Genomic DNA, 24,265 nt, shown 5'->3' with positions numbered 1-24,265 from the left:
AGGCAACTTTATGTTTTTTAGTAAAACACTGTGTTTGGACATAAACTACTATTTTGCATTGACCTAAGCCATTCGAAGCATAACTAGAGTTGTTTGAAGTATCTCAGAGTGTGTAAACTGTTTGCAGAGTGTGTGCTTTATTACAGTGAATTACTTCAAAGAGTATGCTGTGTGCAAAGTATAGTTATACTGCACACTGAAGTATAACTAGAGTTGTTTGAAGTATCTCAGAGTGTGTAAAGTGTTTGCAGAGTGTGTGCTTTATTACAGTGAATTACTTCAAAGAGTATGCTGTGTGCAAAGTATAGTTATACTGCACACTGCAAAGTACAGCCTTTTCAAACACGTTTCTTGTGCTGTGTGCATTTATTTGCTTAGTGCCGCCATTTCAAAGTGTTTCCTACACTGTACAAAGTTATTTCGTAAAAGTACAGCCATTTTGAAGAGTTCCTGTGTTGTATGCAGTTTATTTGCAAAGTGCATTCATTTTGAAGTGCATCTTACTCTGAGCTTTTTTCTGCTGTGAACAGTTTACTCACAAAGTACAGTCATTTCAAAGTATTTCTCACACTGATAAGGAGTGATTTCACAAAGTACAGTGATTTTAAAGTGTTCTGGTATGGAAACTTATTTGGCAAAGTGCGGTTATTTCAGAGAGTCTGTTGGGCTATTGGGCATAATTACAAGCTCTGGCATAAAGTTCTGGCATATTTATGTGTGTGCATGTTCGTTCGTACATAATTCCAAGCACCTTCACTTCTGTGTGTTGATATGGCAGAGGCAGAGGCATTTCGCAGACCCAGTCCACTCACGTATGAGGGAATTCATTTTGCTTAACTTAGCTGGGTCAGAAGACACTGAAAAAAACATTAATTTGTGTATGCACCAGAAGTGTATGCAGGAGAAGGGGAAAACTGCCATATTGTTGTACTGGCTGAATCAAGGGTGGACCCTGAGTGCTTGAAATGTAAATTTAGAGAAATGTGCAACCCCCAGGCAAGTGTTACATTAGAGAGGCACTTATTTCATACAAGAGACCAAAAGCCAGGTGAAACCTTTGCAGCTTATATCACTGACTTGAGAAATGGGGCTAAAATGTTCAGATTTGGTGATTTGCAGGATGAGTTGATAAAGGACAGGCTTGTGTGTGGTGTTAATACTGCTGCAGTCAGAAAGATTTTGCTTGGACATAAAACTTTAAACAAAGCCCTTTAATACACGATAAGCGCTTTTGGGTAAAAGCCTTCCTCAGATCGTAAAGAATCTGGCTCCATAGGGCTAAAAATGAAGAGCAGACACCAATCAAATAGCCAGACGTAGGCCAGGTGTCTCATCAGCTTTTTGACTGGCTAAGAACCCATTGGTCTAAAAGAAGGTGTTGGCCTACATCTGGCTATTTGATTGGTTTTATGTTCTGTTTTAAAGTTTTTAAAGTTTGTAAAATTCAAATTGCATTTTATTCTGAAGTATTGATTTTTCAGCCTGTGGTGGCATTTTAACTTCTGTACAGGCTTTTTTTTTTCTTTTGGAACCACTTTTGGCAGTCACAGGAGAGTTTTTTCTTTGTTTTATCTTACAAGGTAGGTTGAAAATTCACTTCTATTTTAACATATGCTTGACAAAGTTCAAGTTAGTAAATAGAAACATAAAGATACTATTTTGTTTTTAATATACAGTAATGGCATGTATATTCCTGATCCCTAATCTGAAAGACCCTTAAGTACAGGGGGCCAGCAGGTGGAAGGGGGTTAGAAGTGGGGGTAGGATTGTAGGTGTAAAGCCAGCCTAGGAGCCCTACTAAAATGGTTCAAATTTAGTCCCAACAGTTGTTAAACCCATGTCTCAGCAATTCCCTCTAAATTTAGTTAGTGGATATAATTAAACAATACAGCATGACCTTCCTAATATAGAATATTAAATGACACCTGTTACAAGCAGTTAGCATGCTACAGAGGATTGTGTTTTAGCTAAAAGAGGAATAAAAGAAGTAAAATAAAGAAGGAAAATGAAGAGTTATTCTGGAATCTGTGTGTGTGTGTGTGTGTGTGTGTGTGTGTGTGTGTGTGTGTGTGTGTGTGTGTGTGTGTGTGTGTGTTAACATTGTTGTCTGCATTAAGTTCTAGCTGTTAGCTTTGAAGAGAAGCAATTCTGAAAGCACAGCCTTGTTATAATGTTAAAATGCACTGCATTTTAGGGTCTTGTAGGTTGTCAAGCTTAAGATTACTAATATGTTATCTTTAATATAATATTAACAATTTTGTTTTTTTAATTATTGAAAAGCAGATCAGGTGCTAATAGTGTGCAGTACCTCTGCAGTCTTTCGTGTACTCTTAACTTTCAGAGCTGGCCAACAGTTTGGAGTTAACTTAAAATCATCATAAAGTCATTCATAGGCACTGGTACCTCCATCAGTATATCTGGTAACAAGTGGAAGAACAGATGAGGGAATGTGTACTTTAAAGTATACCGACTCCTAATTGTGTAGGCTATTAGCCTTTTTCCTTTCCTAAATTCCTTCACTATCCAAGTATTCCAAGAGTCAGAATACATAGTTAAGAAACAGAATAAGAGAATAAAAATATAAGATTGATTATTAACAACAACCACAAAAAAAGTTTTACTGCTGCCAACAAGCAATTTGCATGTAAACATTTTAAAAGTGCTGATACATTTAATTGAGCTGCTGTCAAGCTTAACCATATTTTTAAATCAATGTAGAGCCACAAAAAAACACACATGTTTAAGGCCACTGGTACTGGGCTATACGGGATCATAAATTTGTTTTAGAATGGATGCACCAACATATAGGAAACTGGAGTTGATTCTTTGATGCAGGATTTATATGGCAAGCAGAAAAACAATGGTCAAGCAATGACTGATATACTCTAAATCCTGTAGACTGCAGCCTTCTACGTCAGAAGTTACCAGAAGCATGATCAGCAATGATGGTCTTGGAGGGGTAGGAAGTTGTCCCTGTAATGGTGCAAGGCTACACTACAAACCACCGACGGCACCTAAGCTTTTTTTTTTTTGGTAACAAAAAACATCTTTATTGAATTATCACTTAGGTGGTGGTGCTGCGGTAGCATTGTCGCCTCACAGTAAGATGCTGTCCGGTTCGATTCTCAGCTAGAGCGTCTTCTTCATGGAGACATGCGAATGGGCATACCTTCGTTGAAGGTTGTATGTCAGAGCTGGTAACTCGGCACGTAAAAATCAGCTACCAATCATTAGCGGACCAGAGTTCCACTGTGGTGACCCCTAACTGGGAAAAGCCGAAAGACGCAAACAAACATAGGCAAGCATACATTTATGTAACTGAAAGCAAACCATATTGACATTTTCAGTTGTGAACATTATACATCACGTATAATCCTCTATGCAGTCATTGTCAATCGGACATTATATAGCTCATTAATTTCATGCCTTCTCTTAAACATCATTCCTCTTCCAAAACTTTATTCTGCATGTATCATTTCCATAGTTCCCATTTATTTTTTCTATGTAATTTGCTCCTACCCATTTCTAAAGATCCTACTTCCAGTTCTTTTATCTTTGTTACTATATTCGCTACTTCTAATACGATCAGTTTAGACTTTGATTTCCATTTTCTAATACTTGCTTTTTGGCAGCCATCAGAATGAAACCCAGCAAGGCGTTACTCTGTCTAGGCAGTTCATATCCTCTATCACAGCTCAGAAAATCATTTTCTTAGCTATAACAATTTAATCAACCAGTATTTCTGATAGAGTAGTCTGCAGGGAATTTTAAAAGTATGCCAACTCGTTATACTACCCAAAAATATGTTCCCAATTACCTCTTTCTTCCCCATCACATCTCCAACATTTGCAATCTAACTGAGGAAACATTCTTTGGAGTCTGCTTGGGGTATAAAAAATACATATGCAAACACTTGCAAGCCAAAATCTTAAATCTTCTAGGCTATGTTGCATATTTGGGAGATATCCTACCATTGTTTCTTTTTGAAATGCTTATCCAGTCTCTCTTCCCAATCCTTTCTAACCTCCTCTGATTAATTCCTGTAGCTATCATGCAATATTTTATATGCCCTACTAATTATGCCTTGTTAACAGAAGCTTCTGTTGTCGATTCAACTAAAAACTCTATCAGTGCTAGAATTTTACTTAGGATCCCCCTACTCCTGTTTGCCTATACTAGGGATATCAATCCTTGATAGGGAAAGCAATCTCTTGCCTGCAGTCCAATTGTGTTCTTGGCCTCATCCCAGTGGCACCTGAGCTTTTGAAACATGTTCATAGACATGAATAATTTGTGATCCCTCACTCTGTCTGAAACTTAAGCTACTCTACTCCCCCCCCCCCCCAATACACACACAATCCTTTTTCTGAGCTATAAGGTAGGCTAGCATTACACAGCTGGCATACATTATTGGCTTCTCAGTCTTAGCAGGGATAAGTGTCAGCTATCTGATAGGCATACATCCTGAAACTGAGGAAGTTGTTTATTGCTTATAGATCAAATGTGTAATTTAGTTGAAATAGCTGATACCACTGCGTATTACTATGAAGGAGGATGTTGGAGATCATTAACAGTCATGGAAGATGGTAAAAGAAGAACTTAAAGAAATAGGACTAGGGTTGATAATTGAGTCGCTCGGCTGCCTAATTGCATAAAGGTTTGCATGTGCAGTGGAGGCTTAAACCAACTCGGCTTGACTTTTTTTTTTTTTTTTTTTTTTTTTACAGTGCTTTAGCACAAAGCACTTTACAAAACAGATGTAATTTAGACTTGAAGAGTAAAGTATCTGAGCAAAAGTAACCTTCTTCACTAAACAGATGTGGCAGAGGCTGCAAGTTCAAAAAATGTATTTCACGTAGAACTTAAGTTGACTTAGGGTGAGGGGAGCAAATATGGAGACATATACATAGATTTAAGTTAGAGACAAATGTGGTAAAGGAAAGCTAAAGCATCAAAGTGGCTGTATTTAGCAAGAGAACTTGGAAAGAGAGGCAGTGTTCATAAAAAATTGGGGCCAGAGAATATACAAGGATAAGGATAGGTACACAATGATTTTGGAAGAAAAGGAGATTGAGCAAGAATTCATTGCTAGGTACTGATACCACAGGAGAGGCAGTACCCCTACTATCTTAGATTAGACGGAGGCACAAGGAAGAATAGCTGACATACAGGAAGATTGAGGATGGTATTAGTTCAGACTGGAAGACTCATAATGCAGTCCTTTGTGCCATTTCTGACGTATCATTTCGAAGCGGCTAAGGAAAATGACTGAGATACTGGCAGGACCACTTACAGATGTATTTACCACCTCCCAATGTACAGGGTGCTTTCTCCCATAATAGTGTACTCTCTTACAAGAGCCTTCCAAGATAAGAGCTGGGAGAATACTGATTGATCACACCAATTTCTAAGGAGTACAGAATTAGGAGAGAACACTTATGGAGAAGCAGCTAGAGTTACTTGTATTATTGATTGGTTGAATGAAAAGCTATACTAGAAGTTTGTGCAAAGTTTCTCACTAATTAAACCACTGAGAAATGTTATTCCATATGGCTTCATACTAAGGCTTCTGTTTTGGCAATATAAATGCAATATTGTATAAGGAGTAATGAATAGGAGTGGTAGTTTACAAATGATATCAGAATGGAGTCATTAGTGGGCAGGATGGGGTTGTGAAAACAATTGCAGGTGACTGTAAGAAACAAAAGAGTTAGCCTTGGAGGTGGCAGCAGAAGATCAGTGTAGAAAAATGTCAAGTCCTGAAGTTTGAGTGAAAGGACTCATTACAGATAACATTAGCTGTGGTATACATATGGGACTCTATGATGCAGTGGGAAAAGAACATTGGGCTGATGGAAAAATAATTATACTTGTTTGTGCAGAGAAGTCAAGTAATCATTTGAGGGTGCAGTGTCAGGATTCTCATCCAAGAGGACCCATTGTTGCCTATACTGTGACTTTATAGGAGTCATAGCTTGGATAAGATGTCATGCTGCTTGATGGCTGACGCTGATAGCAGTGAAAATGGCAGATGCTAAATAATGATATGCTCGATGAAAGAGAGAACAAGGCACAAACACTTCAAGAAATGCATGACAGAGGAACTAACAAGAATGTGCAGAAGGGGTGTCTGTCTTTGAAAAAAGAAAAGAAGTAGAGGTTCTAGGCAGAAAGGAAAAAGATTTATTAGAGAGAAGGAGAATGCCTGACTTCACAGAAATAGATTTGTTCAAGAGTGGGACACCTTACTATAGAGGATATTACCACGTGAAACACTGAAAAGATATAACAGGGCTTTGGAATAGGAAATGTAGAAGGTTTTGATTGGAAGCTGAGAAGAGGAAGAAAAAGGGTAAGGAACGGGGCACCTCCAACTTAGAGCAGCTGGCTGTCTATCTGTATATATGGAAGTAAACTAGAATGTATCTTTATGTTGGTATGCTTTATAAATGTATCTAAGTACAATGTGGATAGCAAAGTAAAGTTTCATTTTAAAAGCACAAATGCGTCTAAGAAGGCGAGAAATAAATGAGGTACAATGCAATGCTCAGCATGTTGTAAACTGAGAGAGAGAGATGAAGTGCATTGCAATGCTTAAAATGATGTAATTTAAAAAGGAAAAAAGTATAATGCCATGTCCAGCATAATGTAATCTGTATGAGAAATACTTAACCTGGTGGACATCTTCGCAAAAGTCATTAAAGCTACTGACAAGGGAAAAACAGTGTACACTGCTTACCTTGACCTGGCCAATATGTTCTACACAGTACCTCACTCGGGCATTGCAGACGAACGTAAAAAACTAGGCATAAACCCATTTGTCATCCAATGGATTGCCAAATGGCTTAGTAATAGGCCACAAGAACATCATATAGGGGAATCCATCTCCACAAAGAGGTCAGTCAACAGTGGAGTCCCACAGGGATCAGTGCTGGCACCTTTCCTTTTTGATATCTTGTTCTCCAAAGTCAAGGCAAACATCAAGGGCTTCTAGCTGACCAAGTTTGCAGGTGACTGCAAACTAGGCATGGTCATTAAACTCTGTAAAGACGCAGATACCTTTCAAGAGGGCCTAATGCAGGCAAACAACAGGTGCCAGAACCATGGACTACAACTCGTTTTGAAAAAAAAAATATGTAATAGTACCTTTGGAAAGATGGCTGCCCCTGGAAATTACTACATTGATAATATAACCCTAAAAGTTGTTCTAGTGGGCAGAGATTTGAGAATGTACATTGACAGTGACCTGATCATTGACCACTATGTCTACTGTGGTAAGAAAATCATTCTGTGTTGCACAATGTATAAGTAAGGGCATGACATCCAGATCTAAGGTCATCATTGTCCTACTGTACTTGATTCTCATCAGACCAATCATTGAGTACAACACACCCTTCAGCATGTAACTGACAAGTCACTTACAGAGGTTCCTCACAAAAAGAATACAGGAAGTAAACAAGTCCTATGCAGACCATCTCAGACCCCTATCCCCCGCGTACTCAGTCTCCTGCAGACTGCTATACAGAAGTCCATGCCTAGACTGCATGCATTCTCTCATATCACACTGATGTTTTTTATTGCATAATCCACAAAACAAATAGCATCAGAAGTATCCATTCTAAGGACCTAAATTTCATCTGAGTGTCTCAAAAATCACCCTTTCTATAGGACATGCTTTCCCATCCATGTGAAGTAAAGCTCATCCCTAACCCTATTCAAATGTAAGTTGTGTTAGTGGATGAGAAATTGCAAATGTACCCTTGCCTTGGCTACTGTTTCCCTAATAAATGGAGGCAGCCTATGAATGCTTGATGTGTAAAACCCTATATTGTAACCCTAGTGTTCCCTGGGATATTAACCCATTTGAGCAATAATTTGGGAAATTTGGGGTAGGCTTTTCAAAGCTTAAAAAATGTTCTTTGCTTGATAGCCTAGTAACTACCTTTGAACATTAATGTGGAACATTGCAGTGCTCAGAATGATATAATCTGAGAGAGAAGTGAGGTACACAGATTATTAAGCATGGTGTAAAACTAGAAGATAAAGAAATGAGTTGAACTGCAGTGCAGTGCTCTGCATGATGCCATTTGAGAGGAGGATGTGAAATGATTTGCAGAGCACAGCATGATGTGATCAGAGAGAAAAGAGGTGCATTACTGTGTTTAGCGTGGTGGTATCTGAGAGAGAAATTAGGTACACTGCAGTGTTCAACATGATGTAATGTGAGAGGGGGAAGTGAGGTGCATTGCAGTGTTTGAAATGATGGGATCTGAGAGAGAAATGATTTGCATTACATTATTCAGGCTGGTATTATCTGAGAGAGAAATAAAGTGCATTGCAATGCTTGGAATGATGTGACCTAAGAGAGAAATGAGGTGCATTGCAATGCTCAACATGATGCAGTCTGAGAGGGAGAAATGAAGTGCATTGTGATGCTTGGAATCATGTGATCTAAGAGAGAAATGAGGTGCATTGCAGTGCTCACCATGATGCAGTCTGAGAGGGAGAAGTGAAGTGCATTGCAGTGTTTGGAATGAAGAGATATAAGAGGGAAATGAGGTGCAGTGCAGTGATCAGCATAATGTAATGAGAGTGAGGGGAAGAGAGAAATGAGGTATATGACAGTACTGAGCATGATATTATCTGAGAGAGAAAGAGACGGAGAGATGAAGTGCACAGCATTATGCAGTGAAGAAGTGGTGTGCATTGCAACATATACCATGTTTGCTCTAATAGGAAGATGAAGAGCATTGCAGTGATCAGCATGGTGTTATCTGAGAGAGAGAGAGAGAGAGAGAAATGTATCGCATTGTAGTGCTCAACATGATGAAGAGAGGGTGAAGTGTGGCACATTACAGTGCTTGGAATGATGTGATCTGTGAGAGAAATGAGGTGCATTGCAGTGCTCAGCATGACATAAGCTGAAAGAGAGAAGTGGGGTACCCAGCATTACTCGACATGATGGAATCTGTGAGCGATAGAGAAATTGTGTATATTGCAGTGCTTAGCTTGATGCAGTCTGAGAGAGAGAGGTGAGCACATTGCATCACTCAACATGATGTAATCTAAAACTCAGAAATGAGATGTATTACAGTAGAATTCATATAAGTATTGGTGGATGACTGAGTATAGTTAGAAAAAGTATGCTGACGGGTCTAGTAAGTGATAAGAAAGTTGACAAGAATGATGATGTAAAATGAGCAGCTTAAGGAAAAGAAGACAGGGAAATGAAGGACTTATTTATGCATTTATTATGTATTTGTTAACCAGGTAGGTGCACTGGTCTAAAGCTACTTTTCAGGCTGAACCAGAAGACAAAAAAGTAAGTATTTTACAGTAAGACGAAATGCAAAAACTAATTACAGTACATGCATAGCACTGTAATAGTTGTGTGCACAGCACAGAAAAAATATATATATAAATATAAATATAAATATATATATATATATATATATATATATATATATATATATATATATATATATATAATATTCTAAAACTTTTGGCAATGGAAAATTAATCCTGCAGAGTTAAGGATGATGTAAATGTATGTAGAACTGTATAGGCTGAGCAGAGGCATATAACATTGCAGAATATAGTGGATAAAATACAGAGCAGAAGTAGGCAATACCTCTCAGTCTCTTAGTGCAAGAAATCTTCACAGAGCTAAAAGTAACAGGAGGACAAAAGCCCAAAAATTGGGACATATTTTAAATATTGCTCTTATAGACTTAGAACACTGTTAAAATAACAGGTAGCATTTACTTTCTGAAAGATGTCTGTCGTTGGTCAGTGACTTCGATCCTCAATAATTAGTGAGAAACCACAAATTTTAAGAGGAGCAGACCAAAATATGAGGCAAAATTCTGGACAGTTGAAAGGGATGAAATAGTAACATAAAGTGGCAGCTGGATAATTGAAGAAAGAAGGGAGAAGATAGACTGTAAAAGAGAATATTGTTTCAAAAAGTAAGAAGAGTTTTGTGAAACACATTCCTGTCTCATATGTAGTATATGTAATATAAAGGCCTAGGAGGAGCTGCTAATAACCAGACAAGGATGAAAGTGGTGAGCATTAATATCTATTGGGTAGATGTTAAAGTAAGTGGAAGGCTATAACTGCTGGATCAGAAAAAGAAGATAGTACAAGAGAAGAGAAGGATGGACTAAAGTGGCAGGATAGCAGATGACATAAATAGGAATTAAGCACGGTTCCTTAGGGGAAATAAACTATGCAGAACCTAAACACGAGAGAGGACAATGAAGTATGGTGTAGTGTAATGTAAAAAATGGACAATCTGAAATACAGAAAAATTCAACACACCATTTTAGTTTTATGTCATAGAATATATTGTGACATTAACTACTGATATATGAAAGAAATTAATACATTGAATTTCAGTCTGGCCCACCAGGTTACACAGAAATTTTGAGCTCAGCTCCACTGGGGTTTCTAGATTTTAAAATGTTCTTTCTTGCAGACACATTTGTTTATCTGATTAGTCACTGCAGTTTTAAAGGAGTTTAAAACTTGGGATGTTCTTCGTGTTTCACTGTTGCAGTCATCACACTTGGGTTATCTGCTTACAGGTAGCCCTCAGTCGGCCCGAATACCAGAGACTTAGTATTTCTGTGTCGGTTGCTATCGCTTCAGGACTGACGTCAGGTCTTCAGGGGTATAAAAACAGGCAGCCAATGCCATTTCATCAATCTTTCTTGCCGAGGAGGAGCCCGAAGCAGAAGCAGTTCTCAAGTGCTGGTCAGCCACTACCTTAATTTTTCGTTTTCAAAGTGAATAATCTTGAAGTCTTCAAAAGCTAAGTACCTCATTGGGGATCCTTTTTACTTGCTCTAACCAATGTCAGAAAAAAATTAACAATTGTCTTGCCTGTGGAAAGCAAATACCTCACAGAGATTTTCATTCTTACTGCATCACCTGTTTAGGCACAGACTATGACGTCCCTTGCTGTCAGTTTTGTGCCTTAATGCCCAAACCATTCGTCGTCGGGCTCTCTTTGTCGCTAAATTCTTTTGCTCTCAATCTCCATATTTTGAAATGGCTTTGGTAAGCCATCCGACTACCAATTTCCCAAAAAAGCGTAAGGATAAATACAGAGACAGACTGCATAGGTCCAAAACTGCTGACGATGCTTCCGTTAAGCTAGTCACCAGTCCCCCGGTACTCAGTGAAGCGCCTTTGCAGCCCCTGATGCCCGCTTCAGTGGATTCATAGGCCTCTGTTGAGACCCATTCGGAGTCCGGTATGCCGCGAGATGCTTCTTCGACTGTGGAACCTGCAGATGTCTGTACCTTGGATGGGTCCAGAGCCGCTGTGCATGCATTCTGAGTTCTTTGCTCTACCGATGTTCAAATTAAACCGACAACTTCATTTCTTACCAAAACTACTGAGTTTCTTAGGCTCAGAGTATGCACTACCCCTAGAAAACTGATGACCAAAGTGCATGCTCAGGCTCCCATGCCACAAAAACAAATGCTTAGAGTGACTGAAGACCTTATTACACTGATTAGTGGAAGTCAGCCTTCCCCTGCAAAGAGACAAAGGAACCCAGTCCCATTTAGGTTCTTCAGACCAGGAGTCTGATGACTCTGACATTGCTGATTATGAAGACATGCCCTTATCTGCCTATGAGGATTCAGATGCAGAGGAATCCATTCCCTCTTCCTCCCCTCCAGAGGATTTTTTTTTTTGGTGAAACCTTGCATACTGTAAGAGAGCATTTCCATTGGGAATGCCAAGACTATCCCCAGTCCAAAAAGAGACTCAGAGAATTTTTAGAGTTGCCTCAGCACAGGCCTTTAGTTATACCCCCTGTCCTAGATGTTGTGGATGATGTTTTCATGGAATTCAGTCTTACTCCTGACACTTTACCTCCTGCCCCTAGGAAACCTGACAGGTACTACAGAGTACCTGATACTCACAAGTTTCTGTTCAAGAATCCTACTGCTGACCCAGAGATCATTTCCCAGGGGCCTAAAGGTATCAAGGCTACTACAGCCAAGAATCCCACCCCTTCGGACAGGGATTCCAGAGCTTTGGACAGATGGGGTAAGAATGTATATACCCCTGCAACTCTTGCTATCAGGGCTTTGAATTGCCAGTTTCACATGCTAAAATACCAGCAACATATTATGGAGCTTATTAAACAAAAAGTGGTAACTTTTCCAGACTGTGCAGAAAATAAAGAATTGCAGGAGCTTATGCACTCTGCAAACCAAGTCTGTAAGCATACCTTGCAGTGTGGCTTTGATGCCCTAGAAGCATCTTGCAGGGCAGCAGTCACTGGCTCTGTACTGAGAAGACATACTTGGCTGAAGGAGCAGACCTTGCCAGACCATGTCAAATCTAAATTACTCGACACTCCTTTGAATAAGGACTCTTTGTTTGGCACCAAAGCAGAAGAGATTATTAAAAAAAATGGAAGAAAAAGCTAAATCTATACAGACTGCTAAAGAATTCTTACAAGTGTAACCCCCTAGATTCCGTAGGCATTGCCCTTCAAAACACTGGTCCTTTCCAGCCCCCTCCAGGCCTTCTCAAACAAGACCCAGGGGGAAACAGACCACCCAAACTACAGTCTCAGGGTATGCAGAGATCTAAGCAATGGAGTGCCCCCACCCCTAAAGCGGGAGTGGTAAGACACCTCCTTACAGAAAAAGCTTACAATGACTTCTTCAATCCATTTTCCAGGCCTGTCCAACTGCTTGTGCCCCTAGAAGGAAAACTTGCCCTTCATGCAAAAAAGTGGGATGTCCATCACCCAGGACCAATGAGCCCTCAACATTGTATCCCAGTGGTACAAATTTTTATTTCCATTCTCTGCCAACCCCAAGTGGGTTTCCAGACCTTCCTCCAAACCAGTGGGCAGTGGCTCAAAACCAAGTACTTTCCCTGATCAATATCAGAGCTATTCAGCCTGTTCCAGTAGAACAGAGGGGCCAAGGATTCTACTCCAGACTCTTCCTGGTACCCAGGAAAGAGGGCTCTTGGTACTCAGTCCTGGATCTTTCAATTCCCAGCACCTTCCTGGTGGTACCAAAATTCAAAATGCTTACCCTGCAACAGCTTCTACCTATGCTATCCAAGGATGCCTGGTAGTCACCCTAAACTTAAAAGAAACCTTTGTGCACACCCCTATAAGGGAGTCATGCAGGAAGTATCTATGTTTCAGGGCAGGATCTATGCATTATCAGTTCTCTGCACTTCCTTTGGTTTATCTACTGTGCCCAGGGTATTCACAAAAAGCCTGGCCCCAGCCATTGCATACTGCAGGCAGAGAATTATCCAAATTTACCCATACTTGGATGACTGCCTGATTCAGGCGGACAGTCAGGAATTGCTGCTTCAGCACCTGGCATTTATAAAAAGCCTTCTCACTTCTTTTGGGGTACACCATCAATGAAAAGAAATCAAAAGATTGTATTCCTGTGAGCAAGCTTGGACACAACTTCCCAGATGACATTCCTCACTTTAGAAAAGCAAGTCTATCTGACAGATTACTTCAAACAAATGGCCACCAGAACCCAACTATCTGCAAGAAAAATGCTGCAAGCCCTAGGGTTCATGGCCTCATGTATACTGCTTATTCAATATGCAAGACTGCATATGAGGAAACTTCAGTGGTATTTAAAAAGTATTTGGTGCCAACATTCTCAAGACCTGGAAACAGTCATTCCTATCATACCCTGCCTAAGGACAGAGTTCCTTTGGTGGGCAGAAGCTTGCAACCACAACAAGGTACAGACATACACTCTACCCCACGCTGCCCAGACCCTGAACACAGACTCATCAGACTATGCCTGGGGGGCTCACATGGCTGGCAAATGTATTCAGGGCCACTGGAACCCAAGTCAGATTCATATGCACATCAACCAGAAAGAGGTGCTAGCTGTACAGAATGCCCTAACAGCTTTTAGATCCCTACTCTTTCCAGGACAACTGCTAATAAAAACAGACAACATCACAGTTATGTGGTATATCAAGCAGGGGGGAAACCCATTCCTACCCACACTGCAGGTTAGCCATGGCCCTGTGGCACATGGCCTTGGACATCCAAATCCACCTACAAGCTCAGTTCCTGCCAGGCAAGCAAAACTCACTGGCAGATGATTTAAGCAGAAGTCTCTTAGACCCACATGAGTGGAAATTGGAGCCCAGCACCTTCAACCTTCTGATTCAGAAATGGGGGACTCCAGAGGTGGATCTCTTTGCCTCCCCCTACAACCACCAGCTCAGCAAATTCTGCACCAGGAATCCTCACAGCAAGGCCTGGAAAGTGGATGTCCTATCCTTTCTATGGGAAAAGCTCTCAGTCTATGCCTTTCCCCTCTGCCCCTTCTCACAATGAAGAAATCCTTTATGCCAATCTCAAACTAAACCCAAACAAAACAGTCAATATTGTAGGATGCTATTTCCCACCAGGGCAAAATATTACACCCCTAGAAAATCTCTTGAACTAGGCTACTCTATCTCTACCCCAGGAAACCATCAGTCTCGGCAACTTTGCCATCAACTGGCTATCCTGTAATAACAGTCTCCCAACCATTCACCTTAATCTCCATGAGTTCACTCAACTCATCCAATCCCCTACCCGAATCAACAAAAACCCTAACAATCATACCTTAGTTGACTGGATCCTAGTCAGCAAAGCCCCTCACTCTTACCTAGCAGGCTGCTTACCTAACAGTCTTAGTGACCACTCCCCCACTTTCCTAATTCGGCACTACAGTCTCAACCCCATTATCCACAGGCAAATACGGAACAAGTCCAACTTCAACCCCAACTCCTTCATCTCCTCCCTGCTAAAAATTAACTGGTCACCACTAAAATACCTCAACCTAAACGAGGCTGTCCACTTCTTCAACAGTACCTTCCTATCCATCCTAAACACCTATGCTGCTGTAAGAAATGCCAAAGTCAGATCCAGGCGTGCCCCATGGTTACAAAAGACCACCAGAACCCTAATGAAATCCAGAGATAAGGCCTGGAAGCACTGGCGACTAACAAAAAAATAACTCCGATAGGCAATCATTCCTTGAACTGCACAATAAAGCCAAAATGAAAAGGAAATTAGACAAATCTCTGTACTATAAATCCACCCTGAACTCTACCAACTACAACCCTAAGCAATTCGGGTCCACTATTAACATTATCCTCCACCCAGGGAAGGTTGATGCCCCCCAGCCATCCATTCCCCTCTCCTCCAGTAGTATTGCTGAATCCTTCAACAAACACTTAACTGAAACTATAACATCTCTAAACAAACAACACTTCCCTGCAACAGTCCCCCCACTCCTAACCCTAAACCCCCCCCACTCCTCTTTTCTTCATCACCTCAGTACCTACCTCCAACATAAAAAAGACTATTGTCAAAACTTAAACCCACCATACTCGCAGCTGACAAACTACCCTCTGAATACTTGGCAATTGCAGCTGATGCACTAGCCTACCCAATTTCAATTCTAATCAACCGTTCCATAACAGAAAGCTATATTCCCTCGATATGGAAAATATCCCACATCATTCCCCTCCACAAAAGCACCCCCTCCATCCACCTTTCCAACTACTGCCCCATTGCTATCTTCTCCCCTCTCTCCAAGATACTTGAAAAATGTATCAACACCCAGGTCTCCAACTACCTCCTAGCTAATAATCTCTCCAAAACCCAACATGGTTTCAGGCCATATCACAGCACTACCTCCACTCTGCTCTCCTTCACCAACACTGTACTTCATCACAAAAGCAATGGCCTCTTCTCTACTGACGTATTTCTAGATCTCTGAAAGGCCTTTGACATGGTATCTCATGAGCTACTACTCTCTAATCTCCCCAACCTCTTCTTCTTACAATTAGCCTGCAGCTGGTTCCACAGCTATCTGCACGGATGCTAGCAATCAGTAATCTGGGACGATAACCTGTTACTGTCGGAGTTCCCCAAGGGTCTATCTTGGCCCTCTGCTATTCTCACTTTTTACTAACAACCTACATACTGCCACCACACAAGCATCTCTTATACAATACGCAGATGACTCTGCTCTCATCTGCTCTGCCCCCACTCTACCAGAACTACTACAAATCACACAGGAATCATTCTCTTCTGTAGAAAGCTGGCTATCCAATGCTCAGCTCCTACTCAACCCAAGTAAGACAAAACTTCTGTTCCAACCTTCCAAAGCCACCCAAAACACCCCCCACGTCAACATTCTCGCAAAGACAATACCATCATCTCTCCATCAGAACATACAAAATTACTTGGTGTGGAAATAGACAACAAACTTAGATTTGACAGCCACATATCTCTCACAATAAAAAAGTTCACAAGAAACTTGGTGCATTATATCGAAGCTGCCAATTCCTAACCAAGTCGGCTAGAATCTCCATAGCCAATTCTCAGCTAATCTACACCCTTCTATGCATCCCCCATCCTTACCAACCTTAGACAGACAGACCCACACAAGCTAGATGCTTGTTGCAACAAAATTGCTAAATTTGTCACTGGAAACTCCTCCTACCACAGCCATCATTGTTATCTCCCTTAAAGAACTAAACTGGCTAGAACTCCCACAACCCCTTCACTTTAATCAACTCACCCTGGCTCATGAACTTATTAACCACCCCCATAACATCCCTTCCAACCCTATCACTCCACTAGGCCCCTAAGATCAAGCAACAAAAATCAGCTCACTGTTATCAAACCCAAAAATGCAGCAGAAGAAGCCATATTTTCATGTACCATATCTAAACTTTGGAACAATCTTCCACCCTCTGTAATTACTCTACCTTCCAGCAGCTTTTTCAAGATTGCGCTCAAATTCCACTTAAATTTGTACTGGCTTTGTCCTTGTTCTAATCCAGAGTAACACCCCCCCACCTAGACTCTTAACCCAACTATACTACCGCCACTACTAACCACAGTCAGAGTTAGCTAGTTGTCTTTACATACTTTAAAATCTTGTCTGACAACTTTGTTACTAATATTATAAACAACAAGAAACTATCTTAACTTGCAACATTTACTGTATATACTGTTGATAATCAATATCTTGTTATTATATTAAAGCCAACAACCTGTAATGTTGTTTACTATTGCTGCAATTTTGTATCTCTATTTATCATGTACATGATGTGGAGCTTTTCTCCCCAGGCATCTGCTGAAAAAGGACCTGCTTCCAGTCGGAATTTCCCCGTAAACAAATGTAAATAAATAGTAAATAAATAAATAAAACAAGACAGGCCAAGAACAATTCTGATTGCCCAGAACTGGCCAAGCCAGCACTGGTACCCACTTCTGTGCAGCCTGACAACAGTGCCACCCTGGTACCTACATCAGACCCCAATCTCTCAGCAGGAGGGACAGATTTTGAATCCACAATTGCAAACCCTATATCTTGCAGCCTGGCTTATTCCTTGAATTCTGCACCAGCAACCCTAAGCAAACAGGTGCTGGACGTTATCCTTGAAGCCAGAAGGCCCAGTACAAGGAAATCCTATGCTGATAAGTGGAAAAGGTATTGTTCCTGGATTCAGTTTAAAGGAGAGGACACAGCACTGCCCTCCTTACCCCTAATCCTGGATTACCTAGCTGAATTACTCCACAGAGGCCTATCCTTCTCCTCCATTAAGCTCCATGTCTCTGCCATCTCAGTTCATTACAACACTGAGCCACCCCTATTCTCTCACCCCCTCACCAAACTGTTCCTGAGAGGGGTAAACAACTTAAGGCCACCAAGGAGAGCACCCACTCCTGCTTGGGAGCTTAAATTTGTACTGGAAAAGCTCACGCTCCCCCCACTTTGAACCGGCTGCTTCAGCAGAGTTAAAATTCCTCTCTTGGAAAACAGCCTTGCTTCTAGCTATCACTTCAGCTAGAAAAGTGTCTGAGCAACAAGCACTGATGGCTGTGGAACCCTTCATTATTTTCCATGCTGACAGGGTTTCCCTCAGGACTAACCCATCCTTTATGCCTAAAATGGTGTCCAGTGTGGCTCTCAACCAATCCATCCATTTGCCAACCTTCTTCCCTAATCCTCAAAATAAAGGGGAAAGGATCCTGAACTCTTTGGATGTACAGACAGCTCAAATTCCACCTTGACAGGACTAAGTCCTTCAGAAAATCTGACCAGTTACTAATCAGCTTTACAGCAAGGGCAGAGGGCAAGGCCATTTCAAAACAAGCCATTTCCAAATGGATAGCACACTGCATCCATTTCTGCTACAAGCATCATGGAAAGCCAACACCTCAGGGGGTCAGAACACATTCACCTAGTGCTACATATACCTCTACAGCATTTCTCAGGGGAGTCCCTACCAGGGACATCCTGGAGGCTGCTACCTGGAGCTCTGTAAACACCTTCACAAAGCATTACCACCTGCCTATCTTTTCCAAATCCAGGGCAGGTTTTGCTACAGCAGTCTTGCAAGGCCTACTAGCCAGCCCTAACTCTTCTTGACTGCTCCACCCTTCCTCAGCTTTGGGAATCCACCCAAGTGTGATAACTACAACAGTGAAACATGAAGACCATAGTACAGTTGTGTACACTTACCATAAATGTAGATGTTCGAGTGTATTCACTGTTGCAGTCCTGGTTTCCCTCCCTCCAGCCCCTGTTTTTCTCTATTTCTGTCTCTCTTCTCTCTGTGGCTATTACTATTGGTATTTACTTTTTACTGATGGTGCTTTCCCCACCATAACTTAGCTCCCTATTTGGGGGCTCCTGACATTTGGGGCAAGAAAAACTGATGTAATGGCATTGGCTGCCTGTTTTTATACCCCTGATGACCCGACGTCAGTCCTGAAGCAACAGCAACTGATGCAGAAATACTAAGTCTCTGGTATTCGGGCCGACTGAGGCCTTACCTACAGGCAGATAACCCAAGTGTGATGACTGCAACAGTGAATACACTCGAACATCTACATTTCTGGTAAGTGTACACAACTGTACTTTATTTAATCCTGCCTTCTTAGATGTCTGGTTTAGATTAGATTAGATTAGCAAATGGGATTATGTTGCGGTCTACAGTAGTGTGATATATTTGTCACTGTGTTTAACTTTTGGCCACACTTATACCACTGATTCTGTGTATTAAGCTGAAGTGTAACAATGATGATAAGAAATCACAGCCTTTCCCATTTTTAATTTACAAAATGAACCCGGCAGTTAACTTTCAGTTTGGCCCAGCATACCATGACTAAACTGTAGACATTGTCACTTGAAATAGCAAAGGGCAGTTAAGTAAAGGAGTTCTTCTTATAAGTTCTCCGTTATTTGCATATGAATCTTCTAGGAGCTTGATGCCCTGTTTAGAATTCATTTTTGTGTGATAATCACAGGCCCCTTTGCTACTTTTGCTGCATGGTTTTCCAACAACTGCCATGCTTGGGTAAATGAGAATAGGTTAGAAACTGGGTTGTGAATGAAGAGAGTGGAACTAGAATCACGCAGAAGTCTGAAAACAAAGAAAATTAGTATGTGCACTGTTTGTGCTAGTGTGTCTTTTCTCCAAGAAACACACCATTGCATGTTCCATATTTATTCAAGCAGCTGTAATGGTCACGTCCTTTGTGTGTACATGCTCTGATGGTTAAAGCACAGCATTTAGAGTTCCCTGGTAGAGAGGATGCCTTGCGTTACTGGAAACAAAATTACAGCATAAAATACTACTTATTTTCAGCTTTGCTTTACTTAATTTTTCTTTAGCAAGTGAGTCCTATTGACGTGATGTATTTTCCATAATAAAGGTTTGGGATGTTCATAAATGAGTGACAGTGTTGTGCCATATACTTTACTTTTTGTAAAGGGTCCCTACTGATTGTGTTTAAAAGATATTGTAACTAATAAGAGTTATAAACACTATTGCTAATCCACAGTTCAAGCCACTTAGGGTTTTAAAATATGAACAATTTTACTCAAATCACGTTTGTCTTTAACAATGTATTTTTCTTCAGCAGGTTTTTCTACTGCGTCTATGCATTGAATATTATGCCCTGTAACTCACTGGCAAGCCATGGTTACACCCCTGAAGAGGACACAGGACATCATCTAGAAGAAAAGACTGTACATTTCTGGATTCCTTCTTTCAGATCAAGAATTACTTTTGGTGAAATGACAACACACCCTCCATTTACGTAGAAGAAAGCCTGGGTGCCAGAGGAGCTGTGTGTGCCAAAATATAAAGATGGTTACACCATGGCATTTAGTTAAATACCAGTTGGGCCAAGAAAAAATAAATGATAAAACATGTTGATCCATGTATTTTTCAAGATATTTATTATCATCATAGAGTAGTGAGAACATTTTGAAAGTAGTTGTTTTCTTTTTGACAGGTTTTAATTACTTGACTGTAAATTATTCATGTGTTTTAATCCTATCGTCCAGGGAAAAATCAGGGTCAGAAACTGCACAGATGGGTTGCTGTAAATATTCATGCATAAAACATTGAGTAAATATTTTTTTTATATGAATGGAGGTAAATTACAAATATCAGTATATTTCCCATCTTTTTTATTTATTTGATGCCAAAATAATGCTCTGTAAATACATGACTATTTTGCCACCAAAGTCTTTGGGAATGACACACTGTTCAACCCCACTCAGCCCTCCACTAATTTCCACTTAAGTAACATATTTTGTTTTTCACAATAGAAGGTTATGGAATAAACATCTGTTGCCCTCTCAGTGCACTATTATTTGTTTTGCAGTTAGATTTTTACATATCCATGAACAAAAAAGTTCTAAACAAATTGTGTCTTAGAAAAAGTGGACCGCTTAATATACCCAAGCCAGTCTACTTAAATGACACACTTTTTTGAGGGGATAAAAAGGGAGAAGATGTTTCACACTGTTTATTGTTTGGACATAGATGATTTTTTTTTTTGGGGGGGGGGGGGTTACATAAAAGTACGGCACTGGAAGTGTCACATATCTGAGGTGTGAAGGATTCTGCTTTGGAATTTTAGTTGCATATTTTTGTAAGTGCCAACCTTCAAAAAATATACAGTTTCCTGTATCAGCGGGTTGTTCTTCCACTGATGTGACAGGTGCAGAAGACAAAATCATAAGGCATGTTGCTACATTAAATGAAAGATAAAACAAGTTACTTCTTTCCCAGCAGTAACAAAACGTTGTACCTGTCTCTGTTTCTTTACTTGCTTTCTTGCAGTGAAAAAAAAATGTTCCCATGGATTAAAACGTCTCCCAAGTGGGTGGTTCCCTTCCCACTCATGTTTTATAGTGATATGAGTTGGTTCTAATTCTTCTAGCTTTCAGTACTTCTTACCTGTACTGAAGTAATATTTTATTTAGGTGCTCTTTTGTCCTTTGTGACTGAATATTACCCGCTTCAGCATTTTATTGATCAGCACCTATACACTGTTAAAGTAAGAAAAGACTAAGATACATCCATCTTTAGGTGGCAACACTGTGAACATTTGTGAAAGTGCTATAATTGCTTCCTGATCACATTTCTTTGTGTACTGCAGATTTCTGGTGTTTCTATGTCAAATATGCCTTTGGAATTCTCTCAAGGCCTTTGGCGTGTTTCTATGTCAAACATGCCTCAGGAATTTTGTCATGGCCTTTGGCAAGTATATGCATAAAAATACATGAAACTCTACAGTATTATGACTTATTCAGAGTAACAGGTAGATACAGTCAGAATATGTTTTCTTACCACACATTTTTCAGAATGAAAAAGCCTGTCTGTTAAAGTCCTTCTAGAATATGCCTTCTTCATGATGGTGTCCTCAAAACACTGCCAAGAAAACTTGGCTGCCACAATGCTGATCAAAGCAGTTGTGACAGCTTAGCTTCATTCTTTCAGAAACAAAAAGAGCTGTTGTGATCAGGTGATTGTAACCAACTGTGACAGTACAGCTGTTTGTGCTCTGATCACAGTATTTTGCTCTAACTTTTCTGTGCAACCAAAAATCTTAGCTCATGGATTACTTTAATTTCAGTCATGATTTGAATGCTGCAGCTCCCAGGGTAACATTATCACAGTAGAGGCCTCTGTGAGTCACATCTTATTTTTACATATTCTTTGGGAGTGGTTGACACAAGACATCAGTGAATGCCTTATATTTTTGTGAAATGGTGTCTGTTGTTGCTGCAAGCCATTTAAAAATTTAGAAATACTTTTGTTAAATGATACAAAAAAACTATATGTAAGTGCCCATACAAAGGCTAAATACCTTGTTTTGTAGGGTCTGAAATAAATGGGTTGCACCTTTATTGAGGCCTTTTTGGTGCCATTATTCAGATGTTCAGAAGTCTTATTGTAAGGAGTGACCCGTTGCTGTTAAGCAGTCTTCATGTTTATGGTGACGGTGCATAAACACAAGAGTGAAGGGTGCACAACCACTGTAAACCAAGGACTTAAAGCTCCCATAATTTTAGAAGGACCATGTACAGTTGGCATTGACATAAAGGTGAGGTTTTGAATTCATCTGTTTGCCTTTGTCCTTGTATATTAACATGTTAAGTTTCAATATCAGGACTTCCAGGAAGTCATATGTACATTAAATGCGCATCTCCAGAATGTTTAGAACTCCAGAAGCATGGAAACTGCCTGGAGTTACCTGGGGTGGGGGGATAAGGTACCTCAGCTGCTGCAGGCAGCAGACTGTTCCTTTTGTAATGGAGCAGGGTTTGGGTGTTGATAAGTCTGAATATACTGTGTCAGGTCTGTTATTAATTGCATTAACCTGTGAAATGAGAAAGTCAGCATAGCTCTTTTGCAGATATGTAGAAATGTAAATCTTTACAACAACCACACACACCTCTAGCTGGTTTCTACTTATTCTGCGTATGTAAAAATATATTTTGAATTATGTAGCATCTTTAATTTCCTTTTCTCTGCAGGTATTATATAAGCAATACTGTGATTTCTGCTGAAATAAGAGTTTGGCTGCTGTGAATCATTTAGTTCTTAATAATTAAAATGTATTTGTATTTGGTTGCTGACTTAATTTTGTTGGTAGCTGTGCCATGTTTTTTTACAAAGAATCTACTGTGCATTTTTGTTGTTGTTAAACAGTGATTAGTAAAAAAAATTGTCTAAAACAGTATTTTTAAGTTTATCATATTTCTCAGTAATTGTGCTTATGAAGTTTTTTTTGGTATCTTTACTGTGAAACTGTTTTTTTTATGTCTAGCACCTTCTGTAGTCCTAATTCAGGACCTCATTCAGAGTCTTTGCTGTTGCATATGCAGGAAACTTGGTGAGTATTCTGCCAAACACTTCTGTATGAGCTACCCATACCATACTCCCATGTCAGTACTTATACTGCAAAACTACCCAAATCCCAGTGTAGGAAGCAGGCAAGCAAGGATGTTTTGTGTAGCAAAGGAGATGCTGAGGAAAGTTGTCTGGTATGCCAAAGATTTGACTGGCATGCTGCTGTTACAGCAGCAAAGCCTGAGCACCAGTATCAGCTCACATTATTCTTCTTAGAATTTGACGGCTGAATGTAGTTTATCCATCAGTACTTTAACACTACAAAATTCATTACTTTTCCAGTTAGAATCTTTCATATTCAACATGATTAATTTTGATATGTTAGTGCTTGCATGTAGTTTATTTTATTTTTCATATTTTACTTGTATATTGTTTGCATTTCAGGAAATTATTCCTTTTGGTTCAGATCTCTGTATCTCCTGTACAAAAAGAGTGCTAAGTATGGATGGGGAAGATAACTTCCCCCAAAAATTTTCCACCCAAAGTTTGCTCATTGGTTTGGCGCACTGTCTTCCTAGCTGTGACCACTTTAGAAGCTTAAAACTTAGTAGAAGACCCAGAAGAATGAAAGCTTTAAAAGCCTGTCTTTTTACTGAAAGGGTAAAAGAAATGGAACACAAATGCCAAGAAGAGTTTGAGGTGTTCTGCCCAACTTATTGACATAAGGGAATAAAATCCTTAGTATGCCCCAGATTACCCCGATTGAGTGGTGGCATAGGAAGCTGGAAGAACTAGATGAGAGAGGGAGTGAGTGGCATGCATCTGCCTGCCTTACTCAAAGGAGGAATGTGATTCACCCGTTGTCATATCCAAACACAGTAAGCACTCAGTTAACTGAAACTCAAGCAACCAGCAAAACAAATTGAAGAAATAAAGTACAATTTCCATGTGTTGCACTTTCTGTTCTCCCCCTGAAGAAATATACCTTATGTTTTTAAAGTTTTAGAGTTTTAAAAAGAAAGATAGGAATACATTTCCTCTCTCCCCAACCTGAGAACAAGTCAAACCAAAC

At 40.1% G+C, this 24,265-nt stretch overlaps 1 protein-coding gene across 2 annotated transcripts in view; it reads left to right on the top strand.

Moving 5' to 3' along the window:
- The window catches only part of ZNRF2 (zinc and ring finger 2), a 1,389,094-nt gene extending 1,366,122 nt beyond the window's left edge, over window positions 1-22,972 (top strand). Inside the window, exon 5 of one of the 2 annotated variants that reach the window (XM_044065030.1) lies at window positions 19,964-22,972. The gene's annotated coding sequence lies outside the window, so the exon portion shown is untranslated. The remainder of the gene's footprint in view (window positions 1-19,963) is intronic. The other variant, XM_044065029.1, reaches the window with a different exon arrangement.
- Window positions 22,973-24,265: the final 1,293 nt, after the last annotated feature.

The sequence above is a fragment of the Protopterus annectens genome, chromosome 3.part0 (assembly GCF_019279795.1).
Source record: "Protopterus annectens isolate FY-2018-M chromosome 3.part0, PAN1.0, whole genome shotgun sequence".
NCBI lineage: Eukaryota > Metazoa > Chordata > Ceratodontiformes > Protopteridae > Protopterus > Protopterus annectens.
The sequence above is the reverse complement of the archived record's forward strand: the minus strand, read 5'-3'. Positions and strand labels throughout refer to the sequence as shown.